Here is an 18,425-nt window from a genome sequence, read left to right on the forward strand (position 1 = left end):
ATGTCAAGTTTTGATTGCTTAAAACATGTTCAAAGATTATTATGCCAAAATGTTAGGTGTTCCATTATTTTGTCCAACGTGTGTGTGTGTGTGTGTGTGTGTGTGTGTGTGTGTGTGTGTGTGTGTGTGTGTGTGTGTGTGTGTGTGTGTGCGTGTTAGTGCGTGTGTGTGTGTTAGTGCGTGTGTGTGTGTAAAAATTATATGGTGCTGACATCTAATGCAGCCATGCACAGAGTACTGCCTTGATACTAAAGCTACGTACACACAAACGACAACGGTCGTTCGTTGTGAACGACGAACTATCTTTTAATTGACAAAAGAACGACCTAAGTAAAGTTAGCTTTTAAAGGTGTGTAATGATCTGATCATTTGTTAACGAACTATCCGGAACAACGTCACATACTGTTCCTGGAAGTGACATCATAGCAAGTTCCGCCCGCACGTAACGAACGGTTCAAAACGTACGCTACACTGTAAAACTAACGTTACGTATATTACATTACAGTACAAGATTTCATACTGTAGGTATGTAGGTAGAGCATTTACATAATATAGCGTTGACAAAACATACAAAAATACACTCTGTCCTGTTTTTCAAATGACAATTATGGTATAATCATGTAGCAATTAACGTGTCACAAGCACATTCATAGAACAAACGTTACATCACGAAAAGCAACTGTTGCGCTTGCGCATAAAAATGAAAGGTTCTATGGAGATAACAAAATGCGCATGTCAAGCCCAGTACGAATGACCGTTTTCTAACAATGTACTACTTTTGCAAACGATCGTCGTTTAAAAAAATCCGCCAAGGCAGATCTTTCGTTTTTAACAATTTAGCTCGTCCATCGTTTGACTTAATGATCGTTGGATGTTTTTTTAAACGATCATCGTTTGAAATGATCAGGGAACGATCGTTTCAAACGGCTATAGTCGCATGTGTGTACGCACCTTCAATTGTTCCTCGGGTGGGCTCACAATCTAATCCCTGACATAGTCATATGCCTATATATGTGTATTGTAGTGTATGCATTGTAGTGTAGGGCCAATTTAGGGGGTGAAAGGGGGGAGGAGGGGGGGGAAAAAAGGCAAACATTTTGCCATTTCTTTTATTAATAAAAATAAAAAATAGCAGCAGCAGCAGCAGCAATCAAATTCCACCAAAAGAAAGCTCTATTTGTGAGTAGAGATGTGGCGAACGGTTCCCGAACCGTTCCCCGGCGAACATCTCTAAATCCATGGGCCTGGCAACAGGAGCGCGATCTAGGACGCGCTTCGCCGGGCAGCGCAGGCGTACTACTCCGGGTCATTGTGACCCGGAAGTAGTAAGAGGCCCAGAGAGGTTCGCCAGGTGAACGGTTCGGCCCATCACTATTTGTGAGAAGAAAAGGAGCTAAAATTCATTTGGGTGCTGTATGTCTGAATCACACCAGAAACAAGCATGCAGCTAATCTTGTAAGATCTGACAATAATGATCTGACCTGATCTGCTGCATGCTTGTTCAGGGTCTATGGCTAAAAGTATTAGAGGCAGAGGATGAGCAGGATTGCCAGGCAACTGGTATTGCTTGAGAAGAAAATAAATATGGCAGCCTCCATATACTTCTCACTTTAAGTTCCCTTTAAAGGCTCAACCTTCTCAAATCTAAACAGATTTCAGGAAATCAGGAAATCTGTAGCTACAGAAATTCTGAAACGAACCTGCAAATTATTATTATTTAGTATTTATATAGCGCTGACATCTTACGCAGCACTGTACAGGAGATATATATATATATATATATATATATATACATATACATATACATATACATATACATATACATATACATATACATATACATATACATATACATACATACATACATACATACATACATACATACATACATACATACATACATACATACATACATACATACATACATACATACATACATACATACATACATACATACATACATATATATATATATATATATATATATATATATATATATATATATATATATAGTCTTGTCACTTAACTGTCCCTCAGAAGAGCTCACAATCTAATCCCTACCATAGTCCTATGTCTGTGTATCATGTAGTAGTCTAGGACCAATTTAGAGGGAAGCCAATTAACTTATCTGTATGTTTTGGGAAATGTATGCAGATTGAAAATGGACCGATCCAACTTTGCTGCTCCTGCAGTATGAGGTTAGCATTAACCAGCGGTGTAGCTGAGGAGCTTGCGGCCACAGTGTGAGTTTTACATGTTGCACCAAGCAATTTATTGATATGGAGCCTCAAAACCTACCAAGGACAGTTTCAGTGTCATAGAGGTGTAATCAGAGTAAGGGAACAGTTAAAGTGGGCCCAAATTAAAAATACAAGATTTCAGAAATAAAATCTATTTTCTAAATTATAATAATAATAAATAGCAGCCTTTTTTCAGCTGCATGATGACAAATATAACATATTTTACATTTATTGGAGGAACCCCTCCCTTCCTTTCAAATTGCCGGGATTTTTCCGGCAAACTGGTGGAGTAGATGGTGTCCGGCAATGGAGGAATTGCTAATGGCTGCCCCCAGTATAACCCTAGCTATGCAAAGAGAAGGGTGAAAAGCATGAACTGAAATGATCATAGGTTTGAAGGAGTGTTTATTTATCTTTGTATGTGTCAGAGAGGTGCAACTAAATATTTTTAATTAAAAAAATGTTTGGTTTGGGTCCGCTTTAAGGATTACTACTATTCAATGCACCTATAAAGGTGTTCATTACCAGCACAGCACCGATGAAAAGCTAATAAGATGGATGAAGTAGGACTCCTAGGGGCCCCGGTGCGGTCGCAACCTCTGCATTCCTATTGCTACACCACTGACATCAACAAAAACAAAAAAGAAAAAGAAAAAAATGCACTAGATTTATTTGCATTCTCATTCCACACAATCGCCACAAGGTGTCAGTAGACACCCATGTTTCAGGAAACACTTCATAGCACTATAGAGGCATAATCATGCTGCTGACTTTAACCACTTAACGACCGCCCCCAGCCGATGGGCGGCGGCAAAGTCCGGGCCCAAACGACCGCAATACGCCCATCGGCGGGGGCGGCTGCGGGAGTGGCTATGCGGCGATCGCGTCATTCGTGACGCGATCAGCCGCCGGGGACTGGCTCCGCCCCCCGTTCGCCGTAACCCGCCGGCCGTTCGGAAGCGCCGGCGGGTTACTGGCATCCGGATCGCCGCTGCAACAGTGTATAATAGGCTTTGTAATGTATACAAAGCCTATTATACTGGCTGCCTCCTGCCCTGGTGGTCCCAGTGTCCGAGGGACCACCAGGGCAGGCTGCAGCCACCCTAGTCTGCACCAAACACACTGATTTCCCCCCCCCCTGCCCCCTGATCGCCCACAGCACCCCTCAGACCCCCCCCTGCCCACCCCCCAGACCACTGTTTGCACCCAGTCACCCTCCTAATCACCCATCAATCACTCCCTGTCACTATCTGTCAACGCTATTTTTTTTTTAAGTCCCTAATCTGCCCCCTACTCCCTCCTGATCACCCCCCCACCCCTCAGATTCTCCCCAGACCCCCCCCCAGACCCCCCCCCCCCCCCGTGTACTGTATGCATCTATCCCCCCTGATCACCTGTCAATCACCTGTCAATCACCTGTCAATCACCCCCTGTCACTGCCACCCATCAATCAGCCCCTGATCTGCCCCTTGCGGGCAATCTGATCACCCCCCCACACCAATAGATCGCCCGCAGATCCGACATCAGATCACCTCCCAAATCCATTGTTTACATCTATTCTCTCCTCTAAACACCCACTAATTACCCATCAATCACCCCCTATCACCACCTGTCACTGTTACCCATCAGATTAGACCCTAATCTGCCCCTTGCGGGCACCCAATCACCTGCCCACACGCTCAGATTGCCCTCAGACCCCCCCTTATCAATTCGCCCGTGCAATATTTACATCTGTTATTCCGGGTAATAACCCACTGATCACCTGTCAATCACCCATCAATCACCCCCTGTCACTGCCACCCATCAATCACCCCCTGTCACTGCCACCCATCAATCAGCCCCTAACCTGCCCCTTGCGGGCAATCTGATCACCCCCCCACACCAATAGATCGCCCGCAGATCCGACATCAGATCACCTCCCAAATCCATTGTTTACATCTATTCTCTCCTCTAAACACCCACTAATTACCCATCAATCACCCCCTATCACCACCTGTCACTGTTACCCATCAGATTAGACCCTAATCTGCCCCTTGCGGGCACCCAATCACCTGCCCACACGCTCAGATTGCCCTCAGACCCCCCCCTTATCAATTCGCCCGTGCAATATTTACATCTGTTATTCCGGGTAATAACCCACTGATCACCTGTCAATCACCCATCAATCACCCCCTGTCACTGCCACCCATCAATCACCCCCAGTCACTGCCACCCATCAATCAGCCCCTAACCTGCCCCTTGCGGGCAATCTGATCACCCACCCACACCAATAGATCGCCCGCAGATCCGACATCAGATCACCTCCCAAATCCATTGTTTACATCTATTCTCTCCTCTAAACACCCACTAATTACCCATCAATCACCCCCTATCACCACCTGTCACTGTTACCCATCAGATTAGACCCTAATCTGCCCCTTGCGGGCACCCAATCACCCGCCCACACCTCAGAACGCCCTCAGACCCCAGCCCTGATCACCTCGCCAGTGCATTGCTTGCATCTATTTCCCCCCTCTAATCACACCTTGAGACACCCATCAATCACCTCCTGTCACCCCCTAGCACACCTACCCATCAGATCAGGCCCTAATTTGCCCCGTGTGGGCTCCTGATCACTCGGCCAAACCCTCAGATCCCCCTCAGACCCCCTTCCGATCACCTCCCCAGTGCATTGATTGCATCTATTTTCCCCTCTAACCGCCCCCTGAGACACCCATCAATCACCTCCTGTCACCCCCCTAGCACTCCTATCCATCAGATCAGGCCCAATACATCCTGTCATCTAAGAGGCCACCCTGCTTATGACCGATTCCACAAAATTTGCCCCCTCATAGACCACCTGTCATCAAAATTTGCAGATGCTTATACCCCTGAACAGTCATTTTGAGAAATTTGGTTTCCAGACTACTCACAGTTTTGGGCCCGTAAAATGCCAGGGCAGTATAGGAACCCCACAAGTGACCCCATTTTAGAAAGAAGACACCCCAAGGTATTCTGTTAGGTGTATGATGGGTTCATAGAATATTTTATTTTTTGTCAAAAGTTAGCGGAAATTGGATTGTTATTGTTTTTTTCACAAAGTGTCATTTTTCACTAACTTGTGAGAAAAAATAAAATCTTCTATGAACTCACCATACCCCTAACGGAATACCTTGGGGTGTCTTCTTTCTAAAATGGGGTCACTTGTGGGGTTCCTATACTGCCCTGGCATTTTAGGGGCCCTAAACCGTGAGGAGTAGTCTAGAAAACAAATGCCTCAAAATGACCTGTGAATAGGACGTTGGGCCCCTTAGCGCACCTAGGCTGCAAAAAAGTGTCACACATGTGGTATCGCCATACTCAGGAGAAGTAGTATAATGTGTTTTGTGGTGTATTTTTACACATACCCATGCTGGGTGGGAGAAATCTCTCTGTAAATGGACAATTGTGTGTAAAACAAATAAAAAAATGTGTCATTTACAGAGATATTTCTCCCACCCAGCATGGTTATATGTAAAAATACACCACAAAACACATTATACTACTTCTTCTGAGTACGGCGATACCACATGTGTGACACTTTTTTGCAGCCTAACTGTGCTAAGGGGCCCAAAGTCCAATGAGTACCTTTAGGATTTCACAGGTCATTTTGAGACATTTGGGTTCAAGACTACTCCTCACGGTTTAGGGCCCCTAAAATGCCAGGGCAGTATAGGAACCCCACAAGTGACCCCATTTTAGAAAGAAGACACCCCAAGGTATTCTTTTAGGTGTATGATGAGTTCATAGAAGATTTTATTTTTTGTCACAAGTTAGCGGAAATTGATATGTATTGTTTTTTTTTTCACAAAGTGTCATTTTCCGCTAACTTGTGACAAAAAAAAAATCTTCTATGAACTCACCATACTCCTAACAGAATACCTTGGGGTGTCTTCTTTCTAAAATGGGGTCACTTGTGGGGTTCCTATACTGCCCTGGCATTTTAGGGGCCCTAAACCGTGAGGAGTAGTCTAGAATCCAAATGCCTCAAAATGACCTGTGAATAGGACGTTAGGCCCCTTAGCGCACCTAGGTTGCAAAAAAGTGTCACACATGTGGTATCGCCGTACTCAGAAGAAGTAGTATAATGTGTTTTGGGGTGTATTTTTATACATACCCATGCTGGGTGGGAGAAATCTCTCTGTAAATGGACAATTGTGTGTAAAAAAAATCAAATAATTGTCATTTACAGAGATATTTCTCCCACCCAGCATGGGTATGTGTAAAAATACACCCCAAAACACATTATACTACTTCTCCTGAGTACGGCGGTACCACATGTGTGGCACTTTTTTGCACCCTAAGTGCGCTAAGGGGCCCAAAGTCCAATGAGTACCTTTAGGATTTCACAGGTCATTTTGCCACATTTGGTTTCAAGACTACTCCTCACGGTTTAGGGCCCCTAAAATACCAGGGCAGTATAGGAACCCCACAAATGACTCCATTTTAGAAAGAAGACACCCCAAGGTATTCCGTTAGGAGAATGGCGAGTTCATAGAAGATTTTATTTTTTGTCACAAGTTAGCGGAAAATGACACTTTGTGAAAAAAAACAATTAAAATCAATTTCCGCTAACTTGTGACAAAAAAAAAAAATCTTCTATGAACTCACCATACATCTAACGGAATACCTTGGGGTGTCTTCTTTCTAAAATGGGGTAATTTGTGGGGTTCCTATACTGTCCTGGCATTTTAGGGGCCCTAAACCGTGAGGAGTAGTCTTGAAACGAAATTTCTCAAAATGACCTGTGAAATCCTAAAGGTACTCATTGGACTTTGGGCCCCTTAGCGCAGTTAGGGTGCAAAAAAGTGCCACACATGTGGTATCGCCGTACTCAGGAGAAGTAGTATAATGTGTTTTGGGGTGTATTTTTCCACATACCCATGCTGAGTGGGAGAAATATCTCTATAAATAGACAATTGTGTGTAAAAAAAATAAAAAAATTGTCATTTACGGAGATATTTCTCCCACCCAGCATGTGTATGTGTAAAAATACACCCCAAAACACATTATACTACTTTTCCTGAGTACGGCAATACCACATGTGTGGCACTTTTTTGCGGCCTAACTGCGCTAAGGGGCCCAAAGTCCAATGAGCATCTTTAGGCTTTACAGGGGTGCTTACAATTAGGCACCCCCCAAATGCCAGGACAGTAAACACACCCCACAAATGACCCCATTCTGGAAAGTAGACACTTCAAGGTATTCAGAGAGGAGCATAGTGAGTCTGTGGCAGATTTCATTTTTTTTTGTCGCAAGTTAGAAGAAATGGAAACTTTTTTTTTTTTTTTTTTTTTGTCACAAACTGTCATTTTCCGCTAACTTGTGACAAAAAATAAAATCTTCTATGAACTCACCATGCCTCTCACTGAATACTTTGGGATGTCTTCTTTCCAAAATGGGGTCATTTGGGGGGTATTTGTACTATCCTGGAATTTTAGCCCCTCATGAAACATGACAGGTGCGCAGAAAAGTCAGAGATGCTTGAAAATGGGAAAATTCACTTTTGGCACCATAGTTTGTAAACGCTATAACTTTTACCCAATCCAATAAATATACACTGAATGTTTTTTTTTTTATCAAAGACATGTAGCAGAATAACTTTCGCGCTCAAATGTATAGGAAGTTTTACTTTATTTGAAAAATGTCAGCACAGAAAGTTAAAAAAGTCATTTTTTTTGACAAAATTCATGTCTTTTTTGATGAATATAATAAAAAGTAAAACTCGCAGCAGCAATCAAATAGCATCAAAAGAAAGCTGTATTAGTGACAAGAAAAGGAGGTAAAATTCATTTAGGTGGTAGGTTGTATGACCGAGCAATAAACCGTGAAAGCTGCAGTGGTCTGAATGGAGAAAAAGGCTCTGGTCCTTAAGGGGCGAAAAGACTGTGGTCCTGAAGTGGTTAAGTTGTTTTCAGCAGCAGCCCTAAAGAATTAATAAATCATATCTAACGGATGATCTATGTGAAGCTAATTTTTCTGATGCTGATAGAAGTAAATTGGATTCAGCTTGGAATTGGTCCAATCCCAATCTGCAGCAACTGCCTCTAATTGAATGCAATCTGCATCACCGTTAAGAAAAAATTAGAATTCCATTGATCTATTGTAGATGCTTTCAGTGCTTAGTTGCATATCCATACAAGACATCTCTATTAAAGAAAACCCAAGGGGGGGGGGGGGGGGGCAGATGGGACACAGAGGCATGTTCTCTGCCTCATGACATGCTTCTGTGTCCCCACACCTCCGCTCTCTGAACCCCACCCCCGAGATTAGCAACATTATTTGCAGGAGGTAAACACAAAGAGGGGGATTACTTGTTCAAAAACGCCCACCAGGGACAATCCTGCAGGGTTTCCAGAGCTGCCATTGGGCAGCTCTCTATCTTCCTGGCCGCGCCTCCTGCCGCTCCCCCGCCTCCCTGCAAGAGAGACACACATGCTCTCTTTGCAGCATTGTGACCTATAGGTCACGAAAGTGAAAGTGGGCCCAGCTCGGCCCACAGGAGCAGCGTTTTTTTTCGGCTACCTGATCTGCTCAGCCCCCCCCCCCCCCCCCGGATCAGGTAGCGTACTTTTTTTTTTAGCCCACCTCGGGCTCTCTTTAAGATGGCCACACACCGTACTATGTTTTATTTTCAATTCAAGAATTACAATTTGAAAACTTTGACCAATGTACCAATTTTTCCCAAAATATGTAAAAAAAAAATGATTGCAAAATCTGAGGCTAGGAACACACTAGGTAAAAATGCTCAAGGCCAGATTTATACTTTGTGCCCTTAGGCCTATTGTGGCTCCACTTTCATATGCAGCAGCGCATCTTCCATCAGGGCTGGACTGGGCCACCAGGGGGATGGGGAAACCTCCGGTGGGCCCTTCTGTAGGCACAGAATTTAAATTCCATATGACATCCAACTTCCAAGACTCTGAACGAGTCTATTGTTATGCCTCTTCCCTCCAATGTTCGTGACCAATGATTGGCCTGCCCGCAGTGATGTTGCAGCAGCAGGTGCGTCTGCAGCCACTGCATCCCTACTTTGTGCGCCATGCGCTTATGTCACCGCATGATGACGTCAGTCAAAGTCTGAGTGTCTACCATTGAGGGCCCGTTTCCATTAGAGCGAATCTGCATGGATTCCACCGCTGATGAAATCGCATGCGGATGCGATTCCCCATGCGTTTTTTGCCGCGAGTTCGCATGCGAATTCGCATAGGTGAGGGTATATGCGATTTTAACCATGTCACTGCCTGTGTGAATTTACATCGGTACCTATGCGAATTCACGGCAAAAACCGCATGGGGAAAACGCATGCGATTTCCCTATTAAATACATTGCATGCGATTCCACTCTCAGGCGAATTCGTTGGCTCTTTTGTGCGTTTTTTCACGGCTCAAAAAAACACACATCACCAACGCAACAGTGGAAACAGGCCCATTCACTTGCATACCATGTGCGAATCCGCATGTGTTGGATGCATGCGGATTCGCGATAGTGGAAACGAGCCCTAAGGGCTCTTTCACACTAGAGGCTGCGGTAGAAAAGGCTGAAACTCAGCCTTTTGCCTAACACCAATACATAGCGTTTTCAAAGCGTTCTACAGCTCATATGAAAACGTCCTTTTTTTTTTCTTCTATAAAAATAAGTGAACAAGTCAGCTGTAAAACGCTTTGAAAACGCTTTGAAAACGCTGAAGTTGGCGTTTTCCATTGACTATCATTGAAACGCCAACAGCCAACTTCGGCTGTAAACAGCCCTGAAAAAGCTCCTGGGAGCGTTGAAACGCAACGCTCCAAAACGCCGAGTTAGATGTGAAAGGTAAAATGAAAGTCTATGGACTTTCATTTTACCTTGGAAAACGCCAACATCGGCTGTGGCGTTAAAACGCCGAAAAAGTCCTCTGGTGTGAAAGGGCCCTTAGTGTTTTCTGTGAAGAAAAAATCTGCACGGCAGAGCCATCAGAATTCGCATACAATGTATTTAGGCTGCATTTCCACTTGTGCGGTGCGAATCGCTGCGCCAAAACCGCATGTGAATTTCCTATTGGCTCGTTTCCACTATTGCGTTGCGAAATCGCTGCGGCAAAATTCGCATGCAGATGCAAATTTCGCATGCGTGTCCATGCGAATTTCCGTGCGAATTTGCATGAAAATTCGCATGGATGACGATGTACGCGAATTTAACCATGGCAGTGCTGGTGTGCTTTTCCATGGTTCCTATGCAAATTTTCATGCGAATTCGCATGAAAATTCGCATGCCCAAACCTCATGCGAATTTCCTATTAAATACATTGTATGCGATTCGCATAGCGATATGCGATATACGAATTCTGATGGCTCTGCCATGCGAATTTTTTATGCACAGAAAAACGCAAAGGAATCCTGACAAGTGGAAACAGTCCCATTCACTTGTATTGCTATGCGAATTTGCATGCGGAAAAACTCATGAGAATTCGCGATAGTGGAAATAGGCCCTTGAGGGCTCGTTTCCACTATCGCGAATCCGCATGCGTCCAACGCATGCGGATTCGCACATGTAATGCAAGTGGATGGGCCTGTTCCCACTGTAGCGTTGTTGAGGTGCGTTTTTTCAGCTGTGAAAAAACGCACAAAAGAGCCGCAGAATTCGCCTGCGAGTGGAATGCATGCGAATCGCCGATAATGTATTTAATAGGAAATTCGCATGCTGTTTTGGTATGAGAACTTTCATGCGAATTCGCATGCAATCAATGGAACAGCACACCGGCATTGCCATGGTTAATTTCGCATACATCGTCATCCATGCAAATTTTCATGCGCAATAGTGGAAACGAGCCCTAATAGGAAATTCACATGCGGTTTTGGTATGTGAATTTTCATGTGAAATCGCATACGATTTCGCATAGAAACAATGGAAAAGCACACAGGCACTGCCATGGTTAAATTCGCATACATAGTCATCCATGCGAAATCGTATGCAAAATTGCATGAAAATTCGCATACAACCGCATGCGAAATTCGCACCCGCGTGCAATTTTTTTCCGCAGCGATGCCCACTGCACAAGTGGAAACGGGCCCTTGTAAGAAGTGCTGAGCCCCCTGCTACATGGGTGATGATCATTGGTCAGAGTGGAGAGAGAGCAAGGATGTGTCAGCCTGGATGCTACAGCCAGGCCCAGGGATTGGAGGGTGGAACTGGATCAACTCATTCAAGAAGACAGAAGGAAGCACACAGAAAGTGTAACAGCCAGCTAGAGGAGAGTGACTGTTTTTGCATGCTGGTCAAGTTAGCAACTGGCAAGCAGCCAGCAGGAGGTTGGTAATGGGGTCATTGGGGTGATTAAAATTGAGGTGCAGAAAGCAGGCTGAAAAAGAAATGTGGTATAAGATAAGTCAGGGGCAACTTAAAGGGAAGGTCCGAGGTGCATGAAAAGCAAAAATCTACTTACCTCAGGCTTCCTCCAGCCCCTTGCAGCCGTCCTGTGTCCTCGCTGCAGCTCCGCCAGTGGCCCGAGGTCCTCTCCCATACAAAAGGCCTACTTGCGCTCCAGCCACAGGCTGGCGGAAGTTCCAGGTAAGTAGATTTTTGCTTTTTATGTTCCTTGGACCTTCTTTTTAAGCTGGGACTATTAAGTTGGAATATTATAAGCAACAAAGTGCAAGATAACATTTCAGTTGTATAACTTGTATTAAAGGGGAACTGAAGAGAGAGGTATATGGAGGCTGTCATGTTTATTTCCTTTTAGACAATACCAGTTGCCTGGCAGCCCTGCTGATCCTCTGCCTCTAATACTATTAGCCATAGCCCCTGAACAAGCATGCAGCAGATCAGGTGTTTCAGACTTATAAGTCTGATCTGACAAGACTAGCTGCATGCTTGTTTCTGGTTTTAATCAGATACTACTGCAGAGAAATAGACCAGCAGGGCTGCCAGGCAACTGGTATTGATTAAAAGGAAATATGACAGCCTCCATATACCTCTCTCTTCAGTTCCCCTTTAAGTGCAATTATGTGCATAAGAGACATGTTACCATGATAGAGGATCAGCAGAGAGAGTGATGGTGGGTTCAGCAGGGCACTATCTTGGTATTACAGTAAAATACCTCTCTTGCACAAAATTTCACTTTTATACAATTTATCTACCTCCCTGTATTTACACAAATATAAACAAATACAAACACTTGGTTCTGTTTCTATTTTTAGAACACACTAACTCTGTATCTCCCTCTTGTGGCCAAAAAGTAAAACCACATCCAAATACCCTATTATACACCTTCCTATAGAAAAATGAAATACATTTTCTAATTATTTTTAAAAACCCTTCGAGGTGAAATGGGTAAAAAAAAAAAAAAAAAATACTACAGCAAAGTCCCCTTTATCCGGAACTCAGGCACCCAAAAGTCTCAACTAACCGGCATGCCTAAGTTGAACAATGGGAACTGTACTTTTGTTATGTGCAGAGGTTTTGTGCAGCGGAAGCAACTTACCAGTCCTCTGGGTGCCGTCATTTACACTTCTGCAGCTTCCAGTGGCTTTCCTGTGTCCATGTACGGGCCCTGGCAGGTTATGTGTGTGCAGTGTAAAAACAGTGCAGGAAATTTGGGTGCAGCCAGCGCCACCATAGGCTGTCATAGGAATTATGGCTATAGCAGCGCTTAGTGAGTAATTTGGGCGCCATCAAATGACAGAGCACAAATTACTGCAGAAACCGTGTAATTCGGCCGCCAGCAATTGCTGGAAGCCAAATTACATATTACCCCCACTATCCATGGCGGCCTGGATGGGGAATAGTCATTAACGCCACCGGGACTAGAGTAGGGTAAGAAATATATAAGCTTTACCCTGTGTCCAAATCTGTTATGTGACCTGCTTTGGGTCACATGACATGCCAGCCTTGCATCGTTATGTCACTGACTGTCATTTGCTCACAATTTAATCCTTACCATAATCTAATGGCCAACCATATTTTTGTATAGTTATGTAACAAGCTCCAAATCATGGGACCCAAGCTGACATCTCTCTGGTGGCCCCTCAGTGCCCCAGTCCGACCCCGTCTCCCATTCCATAGACAGCCCCCTCTTCCTTTGGAACATCCGTGTGCAGCAGCCCCGCTTTCATGTACAGCTCCTTTGAGCATCAGTTTCCCTTTTTCATGTGTTCCTCCCCATTTTCACCCTCCTCTTTCATATGTAGCAACCCCTCTTTCATTTTCAGGTGCCCCAATGGGCTGCAGCCGCCCAAGGCCAGGGCTTTTGTGGTCTCTTCAGAAAGCCAGCCCTGGAAATGCTAGCCTTACCAAAAGCACTAGCGTTGTTGCCATTAATAAAAGTCTATAGGCCGCATGTAAAAAACGCGTATATGTGCGTCTTACAGTGTGCTATTTTGAAAAAGCACAACTTGCTGCAATAAATTTTCAAAACCGTATGTAAAACACACACTTAATGCATCTCAATGGAGACGCGGAGGAATGCGTTTTTATATGGTGTTTTTCAAAAACAAATATGATGCTGTATTTTACTCCATTAATAGAGGGAAAGTTTGAAAAAATAGCAAATTGCTAAAAATGCAAAACGTGATCACAAACATCCACAAATGCACCAAAAGAAAAAGTCGATGAGATTTTTTTGCACGAGTAAAAATAAATATATTTCAATTTTTCTATACAACTGATTGTTTATCAAATGGATGTAAAATTGGATAATTTTATTGTATTGCTTGTGGCACCCTTTATTGTTGGTACTTATTTTTGCAGTTGCTGTAAAGACTGGAACCCACTTGCGCACTTTTTTGAGCGTTTAGGGGGCGCTTTAAATCGCTAGCAATTTCCTTAAACGCTCTGCCAATGTAAATAAATGCAACAAATAACAGAGATTGCGATTCGTGAAATCGCAATCGCAGGACATGCAGTATTTTGGGAGCACTTTAGAAAACAAAGACAAAAGACCGAGAGCCCAAATGGTGTAGTAAATCTAGACAATGTAGCCACAATAGATCGAAAGAATTTATACTCACAAACGTGGGTTGCCCCTAGGCAACCACTCCATATGCCGGTGGGGAGAACTAGAACCTGACCCCACTCAGGTATAAGATGTCGCTGAGGCGCTGAGCTCGTTTCAGACCCCCAACTGCCTGTACTCCTGTATAATTGCCTGAGGAAGCGGGTTAATCCCGTGAAACGCGTAGCATCTGGGAGTATCAATAAATTGCTGATTTTTTGATCAAGCACTGTGTTTTCTATCGGTTTTTGGTCTGTTGGATGGGTGGTGAGCACGTCTCCCCCCATTTTTTATCCTTACATTGTTTTTACTCTTTTTGGCGCCTCTGGTCCTTATCCTCATCACAGTATTTTGGGAGCGTTTGCGCTTCAATGTAAAGTACATAAGCGCTGGCAAATCGCTCATGAACCGCTTTGTGTGCAATTTTAAATTACTGCAAACTGTAAAAAAAAGAAAAATAAAAAAAAAATTATAATAATTTGAAAGGACCAATCAGAATTAAAAATCGCTAATCGCTATCACAATCGCTGGCGAAAAGCTTACACTTTTTAAAATCGCTACCAAAATCGACAGAAAACATTAATGAAAACGCTTACAAAATGCTAATTAAAAAGGCGATTGCGATAGCACTTTGTAGTGGGTGCCAGGCGTGAAGCAGATTTTGATCAGGCAAAGTTGCCAAAATGAAACCCAAGTCACCGATATTACACTGTAGGATAATTACCACTCTAGCCAGATCTCAATCTGTGTACTCTCTCACTGTGACGCGGTCTTACACGTTCTTTACATTGCGGTGCAATACGATGCGCCTTACGCATCCCACCGCAGCGCAAAATACGACAATCATGTGACCCTTTGGCAGAGTGCAACAACAGGGTCATATGCATAGCGCCGCCCCCGTTCACTGACATACTTCCTGCTGGGCAGGAAGTACATCACTGGGATTCTTGCCGGTCCAGGCATGCGCGCTGCAACGCACCATGTTCTATCGTCTAAACTACGAGCGTCGCCCATAGACTTCTGTTACCCCAACACTGTGTGTTAACCACTTCGCATCCAGACCTTGTTTTCAACTTATTGACCAGAGCAGTTTTGACAGTTTAGCTATGTCCCTGTTTAATCAGAAATAACTTTATCCCTACTTATGACACAGAAATTAAATAGATATTGTTTTTTTCAAGACAAACTAGGCTTTCATTGTATGCCATTTTTTACCTCAAACAATTTTGTTTTCTATGAATTTTAATGGGAAAACAAAGAAAAAAATAGAAAAAAACATGTATTTCTCAGTTTTACCAATTCCAGTTTAAAAATAAAAAGTGCTACTGTCAATAAAAAACACATTTTGTTTGGCTATTCTTACTGCTTATCACAAAACTTCGATTATGTTCCTGTCACAATTTATGGTGAAGATATTTGATTCTGAAATAGTGCTACAAAGTGTGTTTTTCACTATGAAATGAGAAAATACAAATATTTTTCATAGTAAAAATCAATCTCATTAGCTCAGGAAACTTATATTCCCATTCACCAATTAGTCCTGCATCAAATAGTGCCAGAAATATGCACAGGAGCAAGCCCAATCCTGCACAGCACTGCTTCTGCTACAAGACGTATATCTACTGACCTGTGGCTTAGATGAAGTCCCAGAGGACGTATATCTACTGACCTGTGGACGAAGTGGTTAAGCGTGGTGCTAATGGTAACTCGCTGCTGCCCTTGTGTCGGCTCATATACTTCCGGTGTGTGAAAGTCTCCATAGACTTTCATTGCGTTTGTGGCCCCTTGTAGTGAGATAGGGTAACGCAACAAAGGAATTACCTGCAAGTGTAAAAGGGCCCGGAGAGTGATTCATTACTTGGGTAACTTCTTGGGGTCTTTTTGGCCCACTACATAAATGTGGGTGACAGGACCGGGCAGAGGCGAGAGAGGCTCCAGCCTACGGGCGCAGTGTAGGAAGGGGCACACAACTCACTCAGCTATCATTCCCCTATTGTGTTTGAAGCAGAGAGAAATAAGAAAAGGCGATACATGGCACTGACTGCAAGCCCGATAACTAGAGATTAAGGTGTTGGTGGCCCTGGGGCACCTGTTAGTCCAAGAGCAATCAGTGTGTGACGGCTGGGGTGGGAGGGATGGACTTTGGTGTCTCAGCCTTGGGTGCTGGAGGAACTTGTCCCGACTCTGGTGGGTGGTGCTGGTTCTCTTTAGAACAACCCACCCTGTATTTCCAAGGATCTGAATGAATGAATTGCATGTATACTCTGTGGTTCTTCCACCATGTACAACCCTCATCCCTCCATCATATAGTAACCCCTCTCATGTGCAGCCCCCTCCACTCCACTTGTAACATCCATAACCAGCAGCCCCTGTCTTCCATGTGCAAGTTCTGTAGGTGGCAGCCCCCCCATATGTGTTACTCACCACTTGCAGGCTTCTCTTCCATGTCCAGCCACCACTCTGTGCACAAGCCACCATATGTCACAGCCTGTGTGGCCTTTGCAGGAATCCAGTCCTATATGTACACCAATTGTCCTGCAGTAATATGTGAAAGAGACTATGTTAGACAATATACATATTATATCCAGATCACTGCTCACAGTTGTTTTGTTACTGAAGTGAAGAACGCTTTGCTTAAAGTAAACCAGAATCGAGTCCCTCGCTGTCCTCCCGCGGTCTGCCGTTCAGCTGCGATCAGTCCCGGTAATTGCTTCAGTCACGTCAGTCTGGGTTTTCTGCGCATGCGCAGAAGGCCCAGACTGGACCCCGAAAAAGCCTATTACCGAGGCTGATCGCGGCTGAACAGGAGACCGCGGGAGGACAGCGAGGGACTCACATGTGCTTATGGGGCGGGAGGAAGACCCGGGTAAGTATCCATTTAATTTTTTTTTCAGTGGCGTAACAATAGAGGCTGCATCTGCGGGGCCCCCGATTGGGGGGTGGGGGGGGGGCAGGAGGGGTCGCAACATAAGGGGAGAGCATTGGCTCCCACATTGGCGGGGATGGGGGTCCACTCCCCTTCTCCCTCACCTCAGGCTCTCACCTCAGCGCTCCCCTCCTGCATTAATAGGTGGCATCAGCGGCGGCAGGAACACAGGCATACCTCTATGTGTTCCACAGCTGAGGTCCGATCTCTAAGCGTCTGACGCTACTTGCTGATAAACAGGAAGTAGCGGGCACTGAGGGGCGGGGAGGGGGTTGCGGTGGGGTCCAGTGATTTCTAGTTATGCCCATGTTCAGTGTAGTGGATTTTCAGCTCATTTTGGCCCACTGCGTAAATATTAGTTTTAGATCTCTGACTATGACCACTTAAATAGGTAATTAGGTAATGCCTGAACCATGCAAGTCTTATAACCGGAGTTTTTGAATCAGCAGATTTGGGGCATTTTATGTATTTATTAGTTATGTATACTAAGGCACGGCGAAAGCCAGGCCGACTCAGCAGTGGTGCAGTAGAGGCCCAGCCGGGAGGCTCAGCGGAGACCTGGCCGGGAACCCTGGTGGTGTATGACTGGGAAACTTGGTGGAGGCCCAGCTAGGAGGTGCGGCTGAAGCCCAGCTAGCTTGGTGGAAGCTCAGCAGAGGCCCGGCCAAAAGGCTTGGTGGAGTGGAGGTGAGGTAAGAGCTCGTTGGAGGCCCAGTCCACTTGCTGGAGGCATGGGAAGCTCAATGGAGGCATGGTCGAGACCTAGCTGGGAGGCCTGGTGGAGGCCCAGCTAGGAAACAAAGCGGAGGCCAAGTTGGCTAGGTAGAGACAGGGCAGAGGCAGGAGACTTGGTAGGCACTCGGAGGCCAGCTGGGAGAACTGGTGGAGGCGCGGAAGAGGTCTGGCTAAGGGCCCATTTCCACTATAGCGAATTCGCATGCGTTTTTCTCATGCGAATTAGCATAGCAATACAAGTGAATGGGACTGTTTCCACTTGTCAGGATTCCTTTGCGTTTTTCTGTGCAGAAAAAATTTGCATGGCAGAGCTATCAGAATTCGCATACCGCTATGCGAATCGCATACAATGTATCTAATAGGAAATTCGCATGCGGTTTGGGTATGCGAATTTTCGTACGAAATTTAATACGAATTCGCATAGAAACAATGGAAAATCACACCAGCACTGCCATGGTTAAATTCGCATACATCGTCATCCATGCAAATTCGCATGAAAATTCGCATAGCCCCGCATGCGAAATTCGCATCCGCATGC

General features: G+C 44.7%; 1 long non-coding RNA gene across 2 annotated transcripts in view; it reads right to left on the minus strand.

The window, feature by feature from the left end:
- LOC137540890 (uncharacterized) overlaps window positions 1-18,425 on the minus strand; it is a 131,744-nt gene that overhangs the window by 101,957 nt on the left and 11,362 nt on the right. For both annotated transcript variants that reach the window (XR_011025066.1, XR_011025067.1), the window contains exon 2: window positions 16,651-16,761. This is a non-coding gene — a long non-coding RNA (uncharacterized lncRNA). The remainder of the gene's footprint in view (window positions 1-16,650; window positions 16,762-18,425) is intronic.

The sequence above is a fragment of the Hyperolius riggenbachi genome, chromosome 12 (genome assembly GCF_040937935.1).
Source record: "Hyperolius riggenbachi isolate aHypRig1 chromosome 12, aHypRig1.pri, whole genome shotgun sequence".
In the NCBI taxonomy this organism is placed as follows: domain Eukaryota; kingdom Metazoa; phylum Chordata; class Amphibia; order Anura; family Hyperoliidae; genus Hyperolius; species Hyperolius riggenbachi.